Source organism: Schistocerca americana, chromosome X, assembly GCF_021461395.2.
Source record: "Schistocerca americana isolate TAMUIC-IGC-003095 chromosome X, iqSchAmer2.1, whole genome shotgun sequence".
Classification (NCBI taxonomy): domain Eukaryota; kingdom Metazoa; phylum Arthropoda; class Insecta; order Orthoptera; family Acrididae; genus Schistocerca; species Schistocerca americana.
The window spans coordinates 631,513,451-631,536,196 of NC_060130.1; the positions used below are offsets into that span (position 1 = coordinate 631,513,451).

The 22,746-nt window shown below is 39.3% G+C and overlaps 1 protein-coding gene across 3 annotated transcripts in view; it reads right to left on the reverse strand.

The window, feature by feature from the left end:
• The window catches only part of LOC124554962 (ras-related protein Rap1), a 56,179-nt gene that overhangs the window by 30,134 nt on the left and 3,299 nt on the right, over nucleotides 1-22,746 (reverse strand). Inside the window, exon 1 of one of the 3 annotated variants that reach the window (XM_047128670.1) lies at nucleotides 2,577-2,704. The exons of the other annotated variants lie outside the window; for them this stretch is intronic. The gene's annotated coding sequence lies outside the window, so the exon portion shown is untranslated. Of the gene's footprint in view, nucleotides 1-2,576; nucleotides 2,705-22,746 lie in introns of those variants that run through there. 3 annotated transcript variants of the gene reach the window in all.

Genomic DNA, 22,746 nt, shown 5'->3' on the forward strand with positions numbered 1-22,746 from the left:
GCTAAGCATTCAAGAAAGTTTTGACAATAGAATTTCATTAGGCCACCATCATGGCTATTCTGACTCTTTAGTATGCCACACATTGTCATTGGGACCCTATTTGCTACATAATTACATCTTACTGCTTGAATTTTAAGTTTGAATTACTGATATCAGCGTCTATGTCTACAGATAAACAACCATTATTATTGCTTACATGTTGTGTTGCATGTAAGTTACAGGTTCTTGATGGCCTATTACTTTAAAACCAAGTTAACTAATTCACATCTAATTTATGAGGAGGCATGATGCAACAGCCTTGCAGCAATGCACCTATAAGCAGAACAATTTCCAAGAGAGGTGGTTACCCAATCATGTTACATTTTGAACATGACCAAATGTTTAGTTTGAGAGCACTGTGTTACAATGAATCGATGACAACCTCAGCACCAGCACACGACCCATAGCACAGGAACTAAATACTCCTTGCTGATATGTGGAACATCCTGCATGACATAGGCACACATCCACTGAAGTATCAAGAGGTGCAATATGTATGAACCGGTGACTTTCCCCACTCCATGGAATTCTGAAACTGGTTATGTATACCAAATTGTAAACATCCCAAACTTCCAGATGTAGGTTTTGTTTATTTACAATCCACGACAGAAGGAATATACAACAGCCATGTCTGGAAATTGGAAAATCCCAAGGCAACTCATGTGTTCCATCATCATATATTTACCATAAGTGTATTTGTTGGTATTGTTCATGACCATCTTAACATGCCATATCTTTTGCCTAACACACCTTAGTTTAATTTGTGTTCTGTATTCATCTTCACACCCCCGTCCCCCTATCAAAACCATATGCACTTAGAATTTGTTTGCACTTCTGAATGTTTTCCTGATTAAAGTCCGTTTTGATCTGACACACATGAAGTCAATGTTTTTCATTATTTTTATATAAAACGATGGGTAGTCTTTTTCCATGCACATTGTTGGCTGTTTTAACCACAGCCAGTGCTCAGCATTCAGAATTAACAGGAATAGTACTGATTTACCGGTTCACCAGCAGATTCAGGCATTATTTGCAGCAGCTGTTTTATGCAGCACGTGTAGCAGTCTGTACACTTACAACATTTTACTTCCACGTAGAAGTGTACACACTGTAGCAAACACTGGCGGTACCCCTGTTGTTAAGTTCCTTCCTTCCTCTAGTGTACCTATTTGTTGACCTTCAGCTCTTTCAATTTATTGTTCTTGCCACACCACGAGCAGTTATCAAAACAGCTGAGAAAGATCTGAGGTGCAATTCACAGTGTACTTTGCTCATGCACAGCTGAACCACATTTGAATCTGGTAGTTTTATTGGTTGATTGGTTTATTTGGAGGAGGGGATCAAACAGTGATGTCATCATTCTCATATGCATTCATTGTATGTTCATATTTCCAAGGATTTCATCAATGCACGGGAGTGAAGATCTAGTGCTGTACCTGAACTCCATCTGAATTCATCAAAGCAAAATTTTCGTCACTGCGAGATTGTCAATGTTAAGAATAATAGCCATTGTAACTATCAACTCCCTATTTACTTATTTCTCAATTCTGTTGCCTCTTATACTCCAACTATTTCTCCTTCAGTTATGATATTAGGATCAACATGAAATGTTGGCATGCCTTCACTATACTTTAAGACATTCAGCACTTCTGCTAGAATGTAGAATTACTCCCCCTTCCAATGGTCACTATCTTCATCACGGATGGCAGTTAACTGTTTAGTTGTAGTTAAAATTTAAACATGTTCCCCCCTGGGCATTTCTTGGGATACTTTCAGTTCCTGAGACTCTGAACCATACTCTAATATTAGTAATTATCAAAGACTCATTTACTCTGATAGAGAGAGTACTGATTAGTATGTCTTGTCCTATTCTACCAAACAACTACATAAATACATTTCAAGCCATGTACGTGGTCACACAATACATGTGAGGTGCACTATAAATTGTTCACTAACGATTTATGTCGGAATGGTACCTCCCTGTCAGGTTATAACCCACCCCTCCCCCAACCAACCCGTTTGCAGTGTGAGTAGTTAAGCTGAGATTCACATCTCCCGAGGTTAGGGGGGGGGGGGGGGGGGGGGAGACACCGAATATTATGCCCAATGAAGCATACCCAGAGCCATTTCTGGCTGAGTGCTGTGAGGTAGTTCCTACCTGAACGGCTACAAAAGCTACTGTGACTTGCATATTGATTTGTCATAATAAAACCTTAAGTTCACAAAGAAGGTGGTGGTGAAAACGCACTATTTGATGATGATAAACTATTATCTCAAACAAGTTACAGCACTCAAAAAACTGAATTAGAGGTGCTAGCTGTTTACTGTAAATTTATAATCTTGTTATAGATTTTCCCAGGAAATTATAACTGGGATAAAATGATTTATGATATTGTTAATGTTCCGACGGAATATTCTTAATATGTAAAATAACTTAACAGTGGTAATACAATAACGTTTCACTGTATAAGCTACAATGACCCAATATAAGGGAAAAATACACGGCTTGAAAAATTTAGGTTTGGCCTAAAAATTACCTTCTCAATTTTTCTCGCAAAAATAATGCGCTTTCGCGTATTGTTTCGAAGATATTTGTGACATAAGGCGTTTACACACTGCAAGTGCGCGGCTAAAACGCAAGATTATAGCCGTGGTTATCGGTTATGCGGTCGACACACTTCCTCCGTATCTCCGACCATCGTGTCACACTGGAAGTAGGCTTCATGCCTTGTGGCGCCACGAGCCGAAACTACGCGTCTCTATCAAAATCAAAGATACTGGTCACAACTAATGTTTATTTGCCGCACACACAACAATAACGCTCTAAAATTAGCTGGCGCGAATTTGCGAACCAAAATTCAAGTTCAATGACCTGACAGTCTGCTATAAAACAGCTCCAAGTGCTAACAGAAAAATCTGGTTGGCTTTGTAAATAGTCGATATAACAAAACGAGCACAAATAAAACATCACAAAAAAAGGAACTGAAGGCAGTTCAAGAGTTTTTAGCCCTTTTATCTTTATTTGAAACGTTTGTTTTTCATTTACTTCTTTTGACACAGCAACAGTCACGATAAGGTGGCAACGGCCACGGAAATTACGGCGCAAATTGTAGAGGCGGTAGTTGCAGTGTCTTACCCTAAGTTTACACGGTACAGGAAGACGAAATACGAATGTAAGAAATCTTTTTCCGTTGTGTTAACATCTTATAACCAAATCAATTTTGAGAGCCCGAGCGAAGAAAAGTTTTCCGAGCGTCAGTTATACAAGATTAGTGTCTGTAAATCGCTTGCAAATAAACGCGTACGCAACACTAATGGTTTTATTCAGTTGTGATAATACGTCCTAAAAGTAATTATCAACATATTGTTTCGACTTACTCAACACGGTGAAATATTATAAGAACAGTCGAAATTTAACAGATAGGAAGAATTCCATGTGGATGTTTTATAATTCTAGTGGTGTATCCTCAATGAAAGACAATTAAGAATCCTATTGACACCACTTAATGTACGAGAAATTAGACCCACCTAGATCTCGCGCGCAGTGGACAGAAGTGCGAAGTGCTTTATTTTGAAACATGGTACTCAATTTTTTTGGTGATCTGAATTGGAGAGAAAACTTCCAAAGGATTACAGACAGAGCCACACTGAACGTCACGGAACGAAACGTCAAGACATCCACCATCGATTTCAAATGACGGAACACGACGTTAACGCCTGCCGACATCAGCAGATTTGTTGCTCTACTCTGGCCGTGCCCATTCCTGTTCTAGTAGTGAATATCGTGCTTTTCTAGCTTATTTTGTTTCCTCAATACAAACTCTTCTACCGTATTTTCTTTTTTTGCGCAAGGCATCTCAATGGTTCCACTGACCTTTATCCTGCGCGTTTTTCCACAAGAGACCACATCAGGAGGTGAAATATAATTTACGTGTTACAGCACCTGGACAAAGAAAAATCCTATACTCTGCATAAACAACGAATAAAAAATCTTTTAAAAACCTATTGCTAATCATGAAAATAACAGCATTTTCCAGTACAGCAGAAAACCCAATACAATGGATAACGCAAAAAAGAAAGTCTACCAAACTTTTATCACTGCTAGTGCCTTATATCTCCTCCTATATTCAGCCTTTATGGAATACCCTTAACTGTACACTAAATTAACACCGCTCTGGGATGTTCAGTGTTACTACTTCATATCACCCTAAATCACTTCTTCCACATCACTCAACATTTTAAGAAGCTAGTTATAACCTGACAATCACAACCAAACTGCAGTAAAGCATTTACTTGAAGGGAAAATCGATTGTGGGACTCGAAATCTAGCAGCTACATCCTTATATCCAGAATCGATACTGAAGCTATTACGCGACCAACCAGAAGTGATGAGAGCAAATAGATTTATGGAAAAGTGATCGAGTAAATGTAGTATTATAAAGCCAAGGGCACTTCAAATTACTTGTACCAAATTATAAGAGGCCAGAAATAAACCCATTGGGGCATCAGCATAACCCAAACACCATCCAGGAGTCACACAGTTCATTTATTTCTTCTACAACAATGCATATACATTAAGTGCTTTTCTTGCTGTGTTTACCCAGTTGCACCAACAGACATGTTTCCAACAAAATATTTAGTTGGTGACTGTTTCCTCACTGACTACCTTCAATTTAAGCCAGTGTTAGTGTTGGCTTTTTTATAATAAAATACTGTACTTGCATTGTGTCAACCATCAAATTAAAATATGCTGATCTAGCCACATACATGCCTTTTAAAAGTTGCACACGGCATACTCTTAATGTATTACAGAACACCACTTTCACAAACTTTCCTAAGAAAAGAAAGAAGACGATGCGTAAGTCTGCATCAACTACGTATCATTGATGCGAACATAAGGGGGATCAGTTTCCTTACTATACGTCAACAATAAAACTAAAATGGGAACTTAGAAGTGTCTTATTTGGTAATAGACTAAATCTTCGTAATAAACTTATGTTACGTCACGCACACAAGCTATACTCTGAAAACATTTCACATGTCTGAACCTGAGCACAAATCGTGTAATGAGCCAGGTCATGTTGAACAGTATTTTCAGCAGTAAATTTACTTTAATGTGATTTATTGCTTTACAGATTCCCCATTTGGCACAATGGCATTCCGCATGCAAATTTTGTTTCTGTTACCACTATACTATCTTTGCAGAGCACGAATTATGATTTTCTCTCTAATGACACTGAAGGGCTAAACAATTTATTTTAAAAATGTATAGTTATTCCAACTGTTTTCACATGTAATTACTCTGTTTCCAAGTTTTATGCTGTCAGATGTGTTATCATTGGCATCAGCTTCAACAGTGTCAGTCACCCCATGTGCTAAAAAGACAAAGTGTAATCTTTATGTTTCTATTTACGGCCCTAAAAAATACTATATATTGGACAAAACTGTATGCATATTCACATGAAAGAAAAGCTACATGGAAAAAGAAATAAATGTAGCAAAAAAATTTAAGCATAACTATGTACAGCAATATTGTTGCACAACCAATTATGCTCACGACAAGAAATTGTATTTTCAACAGTTCATGTTAAACTTTTGTATTCCACATCTTGAAAAATTAAGTTAAGAGGAGTTAATCATCAACACAAAAGCTGATTTCAATATCTGTCAGGCATTGTACCAACACGCATGGGACGCAAACTTTTTTGAAATTAAAGAGCAACATTTCTCTAGAAACAGAAGCTGTTGTAGGTCGGCAGGAGAGCCAACACCGTGTTACTAGAGGAAGCCGAAAGGCACGCGTTTGAGCTCACGCAGGCTGGCATGAGGTCTGGAACAGGTCAAGGAAATTAGAATTTATAAAAAACGGACGTAGCTGGTGGAATACTTAACTTTAATCCATTAATGGTGAACGTCGCTCATGATTGTACATGATTCCTAGTATCAATAGTAACTGGTAATGGCGCCTTGCTAGGTTGTAGCAAATGACGTAGCTGAAGACTATGCTAACTATCGTCGCGGCAAATGACAGCGTATTTTGTCAGTGAACCATTGCTAGCAAAGTCAGTTGTACAACTGGGGCAAGTGCTAGGAAGTCTCTCTAAACCTGCCGTGTGGCGGCACTCTGACTGCAATCACTGATAGTGGCGACACGCGGGTCCGACATATACTAACGGACCGCGACCGATTTAAAGGCTACCACCTAGCAAGTGTGGTGTCTGGCGGTGACTCTCTCACACACACACACACACACACACACACACACACACACACACACACACACACACACACACACAGAGAGAGAGAGAGAGAGAGAGAGAGAGAGAGAGAGAGAGAGAGAGAGAGATATTTAAAATTGGTGAACTGTGTATCACTCTTACCTGCTAGAACATTAGTAACACACATTAACATACACTGATGTGACGAAAGTCTTAGAACAGCGATATGCACATACACAGATGGCAGTAGTACTGCATATGCAAGGTGTGGAAGGGCAGTATATTGGTGGAGCTGTCGTTTGTACTCAGCTGACCAAAGTGAAAACGTGGCTACCATGATCGTATCTGCATGATGGGAATTAAAAGACTTTGAACATGGAATGGTAGTTGGAGCTAGATGTGTGGGAGATACCACTTCAGAAATCGTAAGGAAGTTCAATACTCTCGGACCCATTGTGTCCAGAGTGGGCAGAGATTATCGTATTTCACATATTACCCCTCACTGCGTACAATGAACGTCCTGAACAACCAAGAGCAGCAGCATTTGCATAGAGTTGTCACTGCTAACAGAAAAGCAAAAATGTGTGAAATAACCACAATAATGTGGTGAGTACAATGAACTTACTCGTTATGACAGTGCAGCAAAATTTGGCATTAATGAGCTATGGCAGCAGACAACCACAACATGACTGCCTTCGACAACAGCGCATCTCCTGGGCTCGCAACCATATTGGTTGGACCTTAGAAGGCTGTAAAACCACGGCCTGGTCACATGAGTCTCAATTTGTTAAGTGGTGGTGGTATGGTTTGAGTGTGGTGCAGATCCCATGAAGGCACTGAGCAAGCTAGTGGTGGCTCGATTACGGTGTGTATCTTGTTTATCTGGAATGGAGTGGGTCCTCTAGTCCAACTGAATCAATGAATCAATCATTGACTAAAAATGGTTATGTTCAACTACTTTGTGACCATTTGCAGCCATTCATGGACTTCCTGTTCTGAAACAACAATGGAATTTTTATGGATAACAATGTGCCATGTCACTGGGCCAGAATTGTTCCCAACTAGAAGAACATTCTCGACAATTCGAGCAAATGAATTTGCCACCCAAATCGCCCAACATGAATCCAATCCAGAATGAAATTTTCACTCTGCAGCAGAGTGTGCCGTGATTTTGAAACTTCCTGGCAGATTAAAACTGTGTGCCAGACCGACATTCGAACATGGGACCTTTGCCTTTTGCGGGCAAGTGCTCTACTAACTGAGCTACCAAAGCATGACTCACAAACCGCCCGCACAATTTTACATCCGCCAGTACCTCGTCTCCCAACTTCCGAAATTCATAGACGTTTTCCCGTGAAACTTGCAGGACTAGCACTACTGGAAGGAAGGAGCACTTGCCCGCGAAAGGCAAAGGTCCCAAGTTCGAGTCTCGGTCCGGCATACAGTTTTAATCTGCGAGGAAGTTTCATAAATCCAATCGAACATTTATGGGACTTAATCGAGAGGTCAGTTCATGCACAAAATCCTTCATCAGCAGCACTTCTGCTATTATAGACAGCTATAGAGGCAAAATGACTCAATACTTCTGCAGGGGACTTCCAATGTTTCGTTGAGTCCATGCTGTGCTGAGTTGCCGCACTATGCTTGGCAAAAGGAGATCAGACATATTAGAAGTACCCCATGAATTTTCACCTCAGTGTATTGTAAGCTGTGTTTAAGCTGGAATGATTGAGTACTACTCGAGAAGAAAATACTTTCGTATAACTACCTTCAGAAAAACCGGATTATATAGCTATTGTAGAACACAACATGTCTAATTATTGTTGTTTCTTTCTGGGAATGGTATCAGTCACTAGAGTGGAGACAACAGTAGTTACTCACCAAAAAGCACTGACAGTAGAAAGCACATTCCAAATGTCAAAGCTTCCGATTCCACTGCAAAACCGTTGACTGAATGTGCAGGAGAATGGTGTGAGAAGCTATTTTATTTTATTTCACGAGTTCCTCACTCTCATGCACAAGAACTTAAATACTATATTTTTGCCACCTATGAAAGAATACAATAAGACGCCCCTATCAATGGCTCATTGCTGATAATTGTACTCTTGCCACTCTTAACCCTATCATCATTTTGGTCAGAATTCCCTTGACTTCGCAGCACTCTGGTGGGCAGTTTGCAGGTTAAAAATCACCACGGGGTATGAACATGCGGTGCATTTGACCTGCGGTCGTCGCAAGGTGGCGCTGGCAGCAGTCCACATATGCAGAGGTGTCTTTGCGCATGTCAGAGCACGGTGCAGTTACTAAGTGTGCAGACATTTTCAGATGTCCTAATGGCGACTGTGTGTTGAAAATGGCTCAAAGAACACACATTGATGACGTTATGAGAGGGTACAATACCACAGCGACTGGAGGCTAGTCAAACAACAAGTCGTAGCATGGGCCCTCAATGTGCCTCAAAGTGTGATTTCAAGATTATGGCAACGATTCCAGCAGACAGGAAATGTGTCCAGGCACTACAGCACAGGTTGTCCACAGTGTACAAAACCAGAAGACTAATGTCTCACCATCAGTGCACGAAGACGGCCACGAAGTACTGCAGGTAGCCTTGCTCAAGACCTTACCGCAGAACTGAACAGTTGTCTACAGACACACAGTCTATAGACGACTGAACAGGCATGGTTTATTCGCCCGGAAACCTGTAAGGTGCATTCCACTTACCCCTGGTCACAGGAGAGCCCATACAGCCTGGTGTCAAGAACACAGTACATGGTCATTGGAACAGTGGTCCCAGGTATAGTCTTAACAGTGACTCTCGCCGGGTTTTCATCTGGCATGAACCAGGAACCAGATACCAACCCCTTAATATCCTTGAAAGGTACCTGTATGGAGGTTGTGGTTTGATGGTGTTGGGTGGGATTACGATTGGTGCACATACACCACTGCATGCCTTTGACAGAGGAACTATAACAGGTCAGGTGTATTGCGATATCATTTTGCACCAGTAGGTCCGCCTTTTCAGGGGTGCAGTGGTTCCCCACCTCCCTCCTGATGGATGATAACGCATGGCCCCACCAAGCTGCCATCGTGGAAGAGTACCTCGAAACAGAAGATGTCAGGCGAATGGAGTGGCCTGCCTGTTCTCCAGAGCTAAACCCCAACAAGCACATCTGGGATGCTCTTGGTTGACGTATCGCTGCATGTCTTCACACCTCTACAACACTTCAGGAGCTCCGACAGGCACTGGTGCAAGAATGGGAGGCTATACCCCAGCAGCTGCTCGACCACCTGATCCAGAATATGCCAACCCTTTGTGCGGCCTGCGTACGTGTGCACGGTGATCATATTCCATTTTGATGTCAAGGTACATGAGCAGGAAACAGTGGCGTTTGTAGCACATGTGTTTCGGGACAGTTTTCTCAACTTATCACCAATACCGTGGACTTGCAGATCTGTGTCGTGTGTGTTCCCTATGTGCCCATGCTATTAGTGCCATTTTTGTGTAGTGCCACGTTGCATGGCACCACATTCTGCAATTACCCTTACTTTATGAGCATGAGAGTATTATTGACACATTGCTCCACATCAGGTTCTTTGCAACTTGACTGCTTCAACAGTTTTCTTAGAACCGATGCGATATTTTTACAGGCATCTATGCTGCTGTTAACAGTCTACCAACGAAGAGGCATTACAAGTCTTGTAATAGGCAAGTAAAATTATTGAAACCAACAACATATCCCCCTCTGCATCTTTTACTACGGGCGTCGGTTTTATCAGTGCTTTATAATTTTATATGGGGAGTCATACCACCTGAAATGGCTTAATGTAACTATCAGTGGTTGTTGTTTTCAGTGCTCATACTTCCATTACATCTGTGCAAAATAATAATACATGTTCTTAAGTAGTTGGCTGTTCCAACCATTTGTACTAGCTTTTGGTTGCTAGTATTTCTCAGTAATGAACACCCATTCCTCAACAACATGTAATTTAGTCCTTATGTGGTGAAGAAAGGATATGACTACAAAAATAAATACCAGGAACAGCAGAATGATTGAAGTCAACAAAACCAAACATTAGGTAGACTGAGCAGACTTTCCTTGATATAGTTTGATACTTATATCACAAAGTTACCAATGCAAAGCCAGTCTTTTGACACACACTGTTTGCTCAAGTCTTCATGACATGATGTCTTCAGCTTCAATAGTCTTAATTCTCTATCTCCACCAACGTACAGGGCACAAAGAACATCAGTAAAAACAAAAGCTGTTGTCCAGAGTACTGCCAATGCTAATCACAGATTTTGCTTTGCTTTATTAGAACAGTGGCTAATATCATACATGGCCATGTTCTAGTAAGCCTCTTAGGCTCTATTTGCATTCAGAAGGTGTAGACTTTCAAACACTAAGTCTTTTCTTCAATTAAAAAACATGTAGCAAAACCTTAAGTCCTACTGTTTTGCAATACTGAACATGTCCTATAGCTGTTACAGAACTTTAACAAGGCCTAACCGAAGTACTCTTCTCTTACTCTTTTCTGAGGGTCGACAGGTACTGTCCAGTAGCCACCCCGAGCCACCGGGAACTTCTATTTGCTGATTTGCTTGGTTCACTTTTGGTTCCACAAGTAACTACAGAAAACCAGTCCATGGGCCTGGATTTCACACATTTTCTGACAATAATGGGTCCCTGTAAGTAAGTTATTGCCCATAAACACTGTCAGATTAATAATATCAGACAGACACTTTATAGGATTCACTGCTGTTTCTGAACACATTTGGCTATCTATAATACTAACAGTTCCTGTAGCAAGAGCCTGCACATACATCCCCAGATATACTGCGCATCTTGAATGTGATGGTCATATGAATGCACAGACAAGAGACAGAATGCACAGACAAGAGAGAAACAGCAAGTCACGAAAACCTACCTGACTGATCACTTAAATAATACATGGCAAAGCCAACAGCTAAAATTACAGCTCAACAATTCAATTATCAGTGACAAAAACATTTACGAAACAGTAGCAGACAATTTGAATAAAACAAACGGCATGGATTCAGAAAATATTGTTCTTATTGGAGACAACTGGCATTATTCACACGACACAATGAGTTATCTAGAAAATTGCTAAAGCTGACTCCATTTTCCCCAAAGGCTTTTGACATTGTCCCTCACTATAAGCTTCTTATCAAATTGTGTGCCATTAGAGTACCATCCCAGCTGTTTGATTAGATTCAACCTTTCTTGTCAGAAATTTCGAATTTCATAGTAACTGACAGGAAGTTGTTTAAGACTTAAGTGAAACAAGGGGTTCCCAATGAAATTTCATAGTCCCTCTACTCTTCTCTGGCCCTACAAACAATTTTGGAGACTTTTGAGAAGACACTTTGTTGATTGTCTAGTAAAGTCATCAGAAGATCAAAATGAACTGCAAAATGATTTAGACACAATTTTTGTGCAGTGCACTAAGTGGTAATTGACCACAAACAATACAAAGTGTAAAGTCCTCCACACAAAAACTAAATAATCGATTAAATTTCAGCTACACTATAAATACTACAAATTTAAAGGTCATCAATTCAGTAAGTATCTGATGATTACAATTTAAATTGTTACCATCACACACAAAATTCTGTGTGGAAGACAACTGGAAGACTGCTTTTTATTGGTAGAAAACTTGGAAGATGCAACAAATCTACTAAAGAGACTCCCTAAATGACACTTGGCTGTCCTGATCTGGAGGATTACTGTGCTGTATGGGATTCCTTACCAAGTAGGAATGGCAAGAGGACATCTAAAACAGTTCAACAGCAGCTCATTTGAATATCACAAAAAGAAACAGAGAGGGGGGGGGGGGTGAGGGGAAGACTCATGGATATGACATGCAAGTTGGTGCAGCAAGTATTAAAATAAAGGCTTTTTTTTTTTTTTTTTTTTTTGCAGTGAGATCTTGCCATGAAATCTGAATCATCAACTTTCTAGTCCAAATGCAAAAACATTTGGTCGAGTTCCACTTACACATGAAGAAATGGCCACTGCAATAAAATACGTACGAGCTCACATGAGAAGATTTCAGTGCTCATTTTCCCAAACAAACCATTCAAGAGAGGAATGGTCAAGAAATATACAAACACTAATATGAATTGCAGAGTAATCCGGTAGATCAACATAAATAAGCCCACATAAAATGAAGCACACAAAGGACAACAACAGTTTTCGAACACCACACAATACTCTGACAAACAAAACCTGCAAAATCCCAGGTAAATAACACAGTGAGGGGCATCCCCCCTCCCCAGGCCACTATGTAGCAGCAGCAAACTTTGTTAATATGGTATAAAGACTTCTGTTCAGACATGAGTTCATAAGCTGCAAAGATAACTATTACAATTAACTACAGTTTTTATCTGTAGGACAATTTTCGATAGAGAACAGAGTATGTACTGCATTTATAACAGAGGGAGTATGATGAAACAATGTTACAGTAACATAGATGAAGAATAAAGTAAAATTAAAAATAAATTAGAGTTCATATTAAAATTATAACACAACTCATGCGTGACTGAAGTAAGGAAACCACCAAACTGAAGGCTTGTTTAGATAACACAATTCACTCCTACTGAGAATGAATTCCTTTACTCTAGGCAGATTACTTGCTGCAATGACTTTAAATGACCAGCTAAAACTGCACCAGACTAGGGCTTTCACGGAAGTGCAGTGCCAATTATGCCATTGAAGCAAGAATCATCAACAGTCTCAATGCTCAAATGGTTTTGTGTACCCCACCACTAATGCACTACTTTAGCAACATGCCCTTGACTACTTCAAATGTGCAAATTGGTTCCCTTAACTACTTTTTTCCTCTGTTGATTGGGTCGACAGTACACTAACAATTTAATGTGGAAATCAAGCCATGGATACGGAATTTTACACATACACAAAGCATTGCCAGAAGTGTATCACAATAAATGAAAGAAATGTATCACAAAAATGCCAGAAAAACAGACTATTTGAAGCAACCAGGAATCAAGTCCTATACTTTGAATTTGTAGGAGGCAACAGTATGCCAACAATCCACACCAAACTGAATTATTCCTTTTACGAAGGAAATGGAAACAAAGGCACTGTTTACACAAAAATTCTGAAAGTTAACTATAATCATCCTGTGTGTTCTTTTTGTTAATCACAAAACTGAGTTGAAAAATCTGAACATTATATTGAAAGATCTAATACGAAAGGAACTGGGCCTTAGTGCATTGGGCCTAAACAATTCCTCTATTAATTTTAGCGAGTTACAATAACAACGAACAACAATCGAGCGCATCTGATCTACTCAAATACAGTAATAAATGTTTCAATTAGACATTTTCTACACGCTACATCATGTTTACAAATGCACCAATTTGCTCAGCAAATGTAGAATTGTCATCTTGACTACCAAGTCATTGTACACAGTGATACACTGGTAACAGGGTACAGTTAAGACAAATATATTAAGCACTAAACTTCACAGACTAATAAAGGCACAATTCAGACAGGGTGCAGTTATTTCTCCAATGTTTTATGTATTTCCTCAATCACAGCAAATAGGGGTGGGTGCTACCTGCTATCAGATAGGAGTATAGAAGTGCATCACTCAAGAGTGTATGAGAAGTACTGACTGCCAGTCTATCCATTTCAGTGAAATACATTCCAAATCTTTTTTACTGAATGGACAGCACCATACTTTCGAACATGTTCACTTTGTCAGCCACCAACTGTTTGCAAAGCTCCAATACACTAGACTATGACAGTTTGTCTTCTTGCATCCATGTGATCTCCATGAAGATAAGGTTACTGCCACACAGTTCATTTGACAAACAATTGTTTTTACATCATTACAGTAAAACCTCAGTAATTGAAGGTAATTGGGAGCAAGCGCAGCTTGAGTTTGGGATACTTATCACACAAAAAATTGACAGTTTTAGATGCACCATCTTTAAAAATAGATTCATAACTTCATGTCCACAGTATTATTACAGGAAACAAAGTTATTTCATCACTTGACATTTTACTCTAAGTTTCTATAATAAATAATGTTCTAGTAGAACACATCACTTCCTGTTAAAACACACACACACACACACACACACACACACACACACACACACACACACACACACTACTTTAATTACTGTGCAACTACACTCTTAAATTAACGATAATACTGATACATCGTAAAACAATGCTCCGGTGGGCAGTTTGCGGGTTTAAATCACCTTGGGGTATGATCATGTGTGCAGACGTTTTCAGATGTGCTAATGTTGACTGTGTGTTGAAAATGGCTCAAAGAACACACATTGAGGACGTTATGAGGGATAGCATACTTGGGTGACTGAAGGCTGGTCAAACACAGCAGGTCGTTGCACGGGCCCTCTGTGTGCCACAAAGGGTGATCTCAAGATTATGGCCATGATTCCAGCAGACAGGAAATGTGTCCAGTCACTACAGTACAGGACGTCCACAGTGTACACCACCACAAGAAGACCGACTTCTCACCATCAGCGCTCACAGACGGCCACAGAGTACTGCAGGTAGCCTTGCTCGGGACCTTACTGCAGCCACTGAACAGTTGTCTACAGACACACAGTCTACAGACGACTGAACGGACATGGTTTATTCGCCCTGAGACCTGCAAGGTGCATTTCACTGACCCCTGGTCACAGGAGAGCCCATAAAGCCTCGTGTCAAGAACACAGTACATGGTCATTGGAACAGTGTCCCAGGTTATGTTTACGGACGAGTCCAGTTATAGTCTGAACAATGATTTTTTGCCAGGTTTTCATCTGGCGTGAACCAGAAACCAGATACCAACCCCTTAATATCCTTCAAAGGGACCTGTATGGAGGTCGTGGTTTGATGGTGTGGGTTGGGATTATGATTGGTGCACGTACACCCCTGCATGTCTTCGACAGAGGAACTGCAACAGGTCAGGTGTATCTGGATGTCATTTTGCACCAGTATGTCCGCCTTTTCAGAGGTGCAGTGGGTCCCACCTTCCTCCTGATGGATGGTAACGCACGGCCCCACGGAGCTGCCATAATGGAGGAGTACCTTGAAACGGAAGATATCAGGTGAATGGAGTGGGCTGCCTGTTCTCCAGACCTAAACCCCAACAAGCACATCTGGGATGCTCTCGGTCGACGTATCGCTGCACGTCTTCACACCCTTAGAACACTTCAGGAGCTCCGACAGGCACTGGTGCAAGAATGGGAGGATATACCCCAGCAGCTGCTCGACGACCTGATCCGGATCAACCCATTGTGCGGCCTGTGTATGTGTGCACAGTGATCATATCCCATTTTGATGTCTGAGTACATGCGCAGGGAACAGTGGCGTTTGTAGCACATGTGTTTCGGGACAGTTTTCTCAACTTATCACCAATACCGTGGACTTGCAGATCTGTGTTGTGTCTGTTCCCTATGTGCCTATGCTATTAGTGCCAGTTTTGTGTAGTGTCACATTGTGTGCCATCACATTCTGCAATCATCCTTAATTTATTAGCACGAGTATTTCTACTATGCGTATTTTATTTTTGAAAATAAAATAAGATCTATAGTTTGTTTTATGAAGAACTCTTGTTCTTAGCAGTGTAGCCCCACAATCTTTGTGGCAGTATGTCGTCAGTTGATGTCATCACATTGTGTTTCTCCACGCAGCGCAGTGGTAATTCAAATGCCACATTCCATCACTAAGACTTACTTTATTAACGCCATCATCCTCTTTCTAACTACAATGTCTGTTTCCTTTAGTTACACTTTCCACACTGTCTGTCACTTCACACTTATTGTTTTGGTTCAACCAAGCTTCTGCAAACCAGTCAACATCACCCTTTAAATTAATTTTTGTTATAGCAGTTTGTGCTGATTGGTGCTCGTTCTCTGTGAAGTGCAGATGTGGTAATAACTTACTCTGATACTTTTTTTCAAACACACCAGCATTTATCGGTCCACTGGTTGCACAAGGCTAGTAGTCAAAGTTTCAGAAATGAACTGCATACAGCTGAGATAATTTTATTTCTGAAACATGGATAATTACCACTACAGTTGCCCCCAACAAAACCTATTTGTACAGCTAGTAGTATTGGGAGGTATGAAAATTGCATAAATATCTCCACCACTAAGTTATTCAACTTTGGGGTGACATACTACATTACTTACATTAGATTAAGGATTACTTTCGGTGGTAATTTTTTGCCTGTTAAGTATTTTTTGGTGTGGCATGAAGGTGTCAAAAAAGACTACGGCAAAACTAAGATATACATGCATGCACTTTTTCAATTTTTATGCAAAACTGTTAAGGTCAACATCTGCATATTTTTGAATGGGGCACTGCTGCAAGCTAGGACTGTTACTATTTCTTTTGATTTATCATAATCTGGAGCAGAATGATCATTTGTAGCTGCTGGCATTTTAATCTGGGGCATGCTATAACAGAGTCCTGCCTCATCACTATAATAAACTCAATTCAGTGACGGATTTTCCTGATTTATTACATTTTTATTTTTTATTGGATCACTCCGAAAGTTCCGCTGTCAGTGGATTACTTTACACCACAGATTTAAAGCTGGCGCACACTATATCGCCTTTTCCACCAATCAGCCTACTGGAAATTGCAGAGAAACTCTCACTTCCTAAATCCTGTCAAAATTAAAGTGCCTTCTTCTGAATCATTAGACTACTTATTGCACTTCCTTTAGCTCACTGCTGAGTAAACCACAGACAAAGGTCTTTACTAGTCTTTTCATGGCTTCACAATCAGTGAATCTTGACTTTCACTGTATGCACAAGCTTCTCAGCCACTAGTCACAAATTTTCAATTTTATCCATGATATAGTTTTGAATTTTTTAAACATAGTAATCATCCATTGTCCACATCAAAATAAATGGAGTCTCAGATTGCCAGGGCTCTAATTACTGAGGTTTTACTACACTCAGTCTTGCTCTCAAAGAGATCAATGTTGCAGACAACTGCTCTCCTCTGCACCCTAAAGGAATGTTGTGTTTTAATCTGAACACATTTCAGCATACACACCATGGAAACTTGACTCCGAGTTCCATTGCACCAATGAACTGCCTCTCCCTTCTTTGTGTTATTCTCAATGCAAAATTCTGGAAGAATCTTAAACGCAAATGCAGCACACACAATTTTAACTGGGCTGAGCCTAGATTGTACAATCAAAACACTGTGGTGCTGCACCTCAGGAAGGTGGATGGTGTTGCGTGAAAAAAATTCTGTCCTTTTAGTAGTAAGGAGTATAGCAATCAAGTGATTTACGGACAGTATGTATTGTGTACACATTTTAACTTGGTTGATTTTAAATGGGACTGCATTGGTGTTGGCAAAGCAAGTGCAACTACGGAGAACATTGGTGCAGAGAAATATTGTTTCTCTTTTTTCTTCTTCTTCTTCTATGCATGGGGTTGTTTGAAATAGATGGTACCAACTGTCTCAGTGACTCATTACTTCTTGGTTTAATGATACACCTGTGAAACCCAAATGTAATGCACCTTTCTTTAGGCCTATAAAAATAAGTATTCAAAGAATTTTTTGCATTCTACAGTGTAGTCAAGTGATAATGTAGAGAGAATACAATTGTATTGAGGGGTGGTCTCATTTCTCTAGTATCACCCTTAATTTAATGTAACAACTTACAAATGCTTTTCATGTTTGACAATACACTTATGGCTGTGAATAGCATAGAGAAAACCAGTTTCCAAGTGTCTTCTGACATAGTAGTAGCATACTGATGGGCAGTACTTTAGAATTATGTACAGGTGAGAAACTGAACTGGCTTTGATGTGAGGAAATTAAGTCTGATACTTCTCTCGAAAGAGATGTTTTGCAGTTAATTATATCAGTACATACAAAACTGGTATCACACATGTATTGTCACTGGCTAGTGAATCGTCTTGTTAAAATCTCAGCCTTTTCAATCACGAAATGGTCTGGTGAGAAACTGAACTGGCTTTGATGTGAGGAAATTAAGTCTGATACTTCTCTCGAAAGAGATGTTTTGCAGTTAATTATATCAGTACATACAAAACTGGTATCACACATGTATTGTCACTGGCTAGTGAATCGTCTTGTTAAAATCTCAGCCTTTTCAATCACGAAATGGTCTGGAATAATGTGCAGACAGTGTTAAGTCCAACCGAAAAGTTGCTCATCCAAACAGTGACAACATGGGAGATGTCATGGTGGTATCAGGTCCACACATTTGCACTAGGCCCTGAAGTAGACATTTATTTCAATATGTATGTAAGAAATAACATATGACGTAAAATTTTCAACCATCCATAGTCCATTACAACGATTACCTTCAGCATGAATGCAAGTGATTTTTTATATATCTCAGGACATAAAGTTCAAAATTGGCCATAAATTAAGAAACATATTCACTCCCCACGAGATGCCGTATATGCTATATGCCCGAGCGAATATTTTTCTCAATTTATGCCAATGTTGAGCTTAATGTCCTGTAATATATGTTAATGACATAAACTCAATGGCTTCAAAATGGCATAGAAGGCCAAAACCTGGGTTGTAATTAAATAAACAAGAATACAGTCATATGGCAGTGTGTTCATTTAAAAATTATTGTATGACTGTCGCTCAGCAACATCAAAAACTGTTTATCATATCATTAGTGAATAGAACCACAAATTATGAAGTATCATATGAAGAATTCTTGTACTGGCCCTTCAGCTGAGCAGGTTCAGAAACCCTTCAACCTAAAGGTGTTTGATACAGTAGTGACTACTGCCTGTGTAATGACGAGAGTACTAAGAAACCACACGTGGTGCAGAACACCTGCTACTACAATGAAGATACCCAGGGTGATAAAATACATGGTTACCCAACCTGCCAAATAGATATACATATGAAATTGTGCTATTGTTCTAATTTTACAAATTTAATAAAAACCAACAGGTAGTAACTCCATTTCAGATTACTGATGTCCATGCATCACACAATCAGTTACAAGCTTTTTGTTCATAATTTCAAACCTGGCCTATTAGGAACAGGGCTAGGGATAGGAATGGCAGAACGGCAGACCCAGACATTGTGTGGGTAAAGAATAACACTTTGAGTGAGGTGGAAATGGGGAGGATATTCCTTGTTTCTGGAAATGTTTAAAATTACAAGCTCTGATATAATGTGATCTGGGCATTCCAGTAGAGGCTAATAATGGGGTGCCATCACTGTAGCTAGCCAGTAAGGATAGTTTGGAAGTTACACGTGTGGGAGGATCTACATGTGGATCACCAACTATCTAATTTACTGTAATATCGGAGACTGAGTCCGCCTTGATGCAAAACGCCTTGTTATTCGTTTGTTTATTTATTATCCCAAACTAGTTTCGGCGACAAATATCGCCATCATCAGTGTTTTTTTTAATCTTATTTATTGTATGTTACAACATGCTTTAAGTAATTATTGGCGCTGTTTGCGACATGTTTTCTGTGCTATTTTTTTCTGTTGCCGTTTTTTACTTATCGAACATCATGTCATGTTTGTAGGATGGTATCTGGCTACTTATATACACAGAAAAACAAAACTTTCACACTTTGTTTCCAATCCATAATGTGTTGTGTTAAGTGTCTTATCATGACATAGTACATTTGTTTATATAATTTGTGGCTGAATGTATCACCTTGCTTAGGAATAACCATTCACCGAAAATGATAGGTGATAAATCTTTTTGATTACAACATTAACCACTGTTAAAGTGTGCTGTTTACATTTTCAGTGACAGGATTACACAAGATATAAAGGCAAAACCAATCATTTTCACATCTCCGTAACAAAGATTTTCTACTGGAAATTTTTTCAAACTCTATGCACAACTACATTAGCTCCATTTAATTTGAAAATGTATTCCACTGAAATGAGTGAGATATTAAATGTTCTTAAGGAAGTACTTGTTGTGATGTAGCAATTTTAATTTGTTAAGATTAATTGAAAAGAATGACAGCTATTTCAGGAGGAAGATTCTTGCTCGTTTTTCTGATCTGGAATATTCAATTTTTTTCTGTTTCCCCACCATTTCAAATAAATGGGCTATGCCTGCTTCTTGTCCACTATTAAGTTTCACAAAAAATAAATTCTTACACGTAACAGCCATGATTACAGAAGTTCAGAGTTCCAACATTTATATGTTCTGATATTTTTCTACAACAACTTGTCACATTAATGATCACTTGCCACAAATGCATAAACTGGTATTGTACAATAAGTATAACATCACTTCATATAAGTGACAAGAAATAAAATGACTATCACAATACAAATCCCACACATACAAACAAAGCAGTTTTGCATCGTCATCTTACTGTTAGAACACCCCAAATTCAAATCCACATTACATGGTTGAGTAAACCATATATTGTCAACATAAATCTCTCCATTTACTGAGCAATAAATCAATCTTAAAGCATTTTTTTCTGTTTTGCACAACTGAGAAGGCTTTCTATTTCTAATTAATCACATTCCCATCTTCAGTGGTGCCTCATTCGACAAGTATTACAAACACTTAAGGGTTCCTACTGTTAATTTGTGACATTTAAAATACAAAAGAAATGTAGATGTGTAATTACACACACCTGTCAATTTAGATTCATTCATTTTTCCTTTGTAAGGAAATAACAAAAAATTTTAACTTTGTTCCCGAACACCTAGAGATCATTGCAGTTACAACTGCTTACACAATTACCTGTTGTTGGATAACAAAATGTCTGATAAACTTGTGTATCTCAGATATACTAAGTACAGAAAAGCTCAATTATAAAGCTGAACTGGGCAAGAACCTTTAGAATCTTTATGAAAAAATACTGCATATCTACTGCACAACACAGAGATCAGGATGGCAATGCTCTCTGCCCCCCCCCCCCCCTTTTCACTGAAATCTTTGTCCTGATGACATTGATGACATATTGATCTGCGGCACAGCCCAAGATCTAGGTTGACAGATGTTAATGCAATCAAGAGTTGGCGAAGCCAACAAATGTGAAAGCCAAATAAAGGTTGTGGTAACAAACTGATTGGTAGTGAAGCCTAATGTTTACATCCACACCAACTGAAAAAATGCAACTGGTGTCCACTGTGTAACTTTAACTACATTATAAACCTATGTCTCCATTTGCACAGTCTTTGTATTCAGCTTTTTGCTAAGTTCCACCCACTGTAATTTAATCAGCAAACTTTTGGGCACTTATTTGTTCTTAATAAACAAGAATCACACGCACAATTGCTCCTACATGAAACAAAGACCAACTGAAGATGTTGGGAACTCTGACAATTACACAGTAAATTTACTGTGCAAAATGTTTCCTGCACATGCTAGTTAACTGCACTCTCAGTAACACAACAATGTCGTTCATATGATAGTTTGGAGGGAAAGGAGGGCTACGCCTAGGGGTATCTAGTATTTTTAATATAGTCGAAGACACATGGCAACAAGTAGCCATAAAAAGTTCCTGTTCTGATCCTGTTAAAAACTTGTGTAACACCAACTCAAATCATCTGATTACACTTTTTTTTCCTTTCCCTGAGAGCTAGGGGGAGGTGGCAGCCCCCTGGGTAATTCTTTCCTTCTTTGGAAGACAGCTCTCTAATGCTTACTTTAAAGAACTGTTAAAATCAAACGTAGAAACTGTCAAATAACCAAAACCAACATCGAGCTAAATTAATCTGTTCTCTTTATTATCCTCCACATGGTCAGTTCCAAACACACACACACACACACACACACACACACACACACACCTCCTCCTAAACCACTGGACCAATTTCAATCACACTTGGTACACATATCACTGCCTGGAAAGAATCTTTGCAGGTGTAAGAACCATGTACCTATCAAGTGGGTGGGTGTGAGAAAGTAGTACTGCCCACGGCACGTGAATACTATGACTCTTCATCCATTATTTGAGAAAGAGTACTTTGTGACTTACAACAACTTTACACACCATTTCAAATTTCATGAAACTTTTTCTCACTGACAACGGCCACAAAATGATAAAAGAAATTAAAAAATTATAATTTACAATATTTTCAACATTCATGCACTACAGCTGTCACATTGGACACAACACTGCTATTTATTATTTTTTACTACTATCCGTCTACATCAAAACCAGTCTTAGGACTGAAGACCATATCAACAACTATTTGCAGCATGTACAACACACAGTTCTGGAGGTGTGACATCATAAACACTGACACAAAAAAAATAAAACTGCTGAGTAAAATTTGCTAGAGATACAGGTGAACTGTGTGTGCAGCACGTGTTAAATATATGTGACATGGGCATACGAAGGCATAACTACAATTAAAAAACTACTCCTAAACCCCTGCATTGATTTCAAACAAACTTTGTACACATACTACTTACTAGAGAGAAAGAAATACTGTGAAGTTAAGAACCACCAACCTTCTATAGGGGTATG